Below are 2,500 nucleotides of genomic sequence, written 5' to 3' on the forward strand. Positions count from 1 at the left end.
GTTACAGTGCACACTTTTTTTTGTTGCATAATCTAATATGTATACTTTTTACAAAGGAAGTTGCTTTTTCATTGTGTGACATTAACTGGCCTTTGAGAAGCTAACTAGTTAGCACTTGGAAGTATGATCCAGTTGACATAATCAGTCATTTCTTTCCCTTTGTGTTCACAATACCTAAGAGTAATAGTTGAAAAAGTATTTACATACATACATATGCTTTACTTCTGCCCTTTATTTTGGTACTTTGTTGGTAATGGCTCTAAATTTGTCTACCTTTTACCCTTAACTTTATTTCACTATTAGTAACTGTACATAGTTTCTTAGTTCTTTCAATTTTGATCATTTTTATGGAGTAATAGCAATTATTACAACTGTTGCTACAACACAGCCAATGAAAAACTTACTTTATAGATATTACATGGACAAAAACTCCAACTCCTGGACCAAATATGCAATTAGGCTTTTTAAATGTCTGTAATCAGACCAATACTCTGTCATGCAGATGATATCTTCACTTCAGAGCAAAGTGACTACTTCACCCAGTAGGATTATGATTCTTTGATGTAGTATGCAGTTAACATAACTTACAGACCTTAGGTATTTTCTGCTTCTCACGGCAGTTGTCCTTTGAATCTTAGCTAGCTCCTCTTTCATCTGGTAAGAAATTAGTACTTTCTGTTGAAACCTCACCAATGTACTGGATAACTCTTATTATTCTAGACACAGGTGTAGTAATAGCCGATATATCCTGTCCAAATGTCCAACCTGCCCTGTCCCTTCTTCCTTATCATAGACACCATCAGAAAGGAGTCCTCTACCAATACCTTAAACTTGTGCTCTACATGGAAGATTCTGCTCTTTCCTTCCACGCCAAGTATTTTTGTTTCTCAATGTCTACTCTTCATGGTCTGTCAGTCCTTTTGACTTTTCTACTTCTCTAATGACTGTAGTGACTTTACCTTCTCTGTAGTTACATCTTTAATTCATCACTGCTTTTTGTGGGATCTATTAGTAAGAAAAAAAAAAAAAAAAAAAAATATATATATATATATATATATAATGATATATATTATATATATATATTATATATATATATATATATATATATATATATATATATATATATATATATATTTATACTATACATATATATATTATATATATATATATATATATATATATATATATATATATATATATTATATATATATATATATATATCATATATATATATATATATATATATATATATATATATCATACATACTACATACATACATACATACATACATACATACATACATACAACACACACACACACACATATAAATATATATATATATATATATATATATATATATAATATATATATATATATATATATATATATATATATATATATATATATATATATATATATATATATATATATATATATATATATATATAATATTCTTCATCTGACTCATTCATTGTTCTGGAAATACCTACTCAAGGATACCCTTTTGACTCTGTAATTAATTTATATATTTTATTTTGTTGGCCCTGGTGTCAATTCATTCATTGTTTTTGAATCTCAGAATAAGCCACCAAACCAATATAATGTCCTTGTTTGTTTGAATGCTGTTGTATAATGGTTTTTAATACCAGTTTCTGCTTGTTCTTCTGCCTTGACCACACTTGAGTCTGGTTTGTTCCTACCTTGGTCAGATAGATCTTACATCTAGAACACCAGAGGAATTTTGTGTAAAATTATTGAAAAAAGAACAATTGCTATAGACTTTACAAAATGAAAAATAATGAAGGTGGCATTTCAACGAGATAAACACTACAAAAAACCAAATGCGCCTTCAGCTGGATTAGTAATATTAAGGTAAAAGTGTGAGTGGGGATCATACCCCAAGCACTAGAGTTTTGTACGGTATATTCTACAGTACTTAGCAACAGGCATTCAAAGGAATTTATTCATTACCTCACACCAAGCCAGCATGAATTGAAGTACATTACAAGTAAAATTAAAATTCAGTTTCAAGCACAAATGTACTTCTATCACCAGCTGGCGTTAAAGATAGTTTAATGCCATGTACTTATTAGTATGAAATCAAAAGAGGCTTCAGGAGCTAAATAATAGAGAGACTATTTTCCTAATTTTCTCATTCATATCATCATTAAATATATGATTCTACGTATCTTCATAATCTCCAATGCATCACTTCCTGGCCTGTATCTCTTAAATTAAGGCCACAACAGTGACAGCAGATGGGTAAGATATTCTAAAAATATTGCTAACGAAATTAATATGAACCATTCACCTAGTAATGCAACTTATTTAACCAACAACCATGACAATATTTGCCCATTCTTGAAGTAAATTTATAAATTATGCCTAAATAACAAAAGGATCATAAAATACCCAAAACTTATTTCATCTAAAATACACAGACAATAAATTTAATATTTGTAAAAAAGGGCATACCTTATACGAACAAGAATAACTGAT

At 28.9% G+C, this 2,500-nt stretch overlaps 1 protein-coding gene and 1 long non-coding RNA gene across 2 annotated transcripts in view; one reads left to right on the forward strand and one right to left on the reverse strand.

The window, feature by feature from the left end:
* The window catches only part of LOC135214996 (uncharacterized), a 262,394-nt gene that overhangs the window by 65,282 nt on the left and 194,612 nt on the right, over positions 1-2,500 (forward strand). The window lies entirely within an intron of this gene.
* Positions 1,605-2,500, reverse strand: part of LOC135215024 (uncharacterized) — an 18,173-nt gene continuing 17,277 nt past the window's right edge. The window contains exon 3 of the long non-coding RNA XR_010314541.1: positions 1,605-1,723. This is a non-coding gene — a long non-coding RNA (uncharacterized LOC135215024). The remainder of the gene's footprint in view (positions 1,724-2,500) is intronic.

The sequence above is a fragment of the Macrobrachium nipponense genome, chromosome 19, assembly GCF_015104395.2.
Source record: "Macrobrachium nipponense isolate FS-2020 chromosome 19, ASM1510439v2, whole genome shotgun sequence".
Classification (NCBI taxonomy): domain Eukaryota; kingdom Metazoa; phylum Arthropoda; class Malacostraca; order Decapoda; family Palaemonidae; genus Macrobrachium; species Macrobrachium nipponense.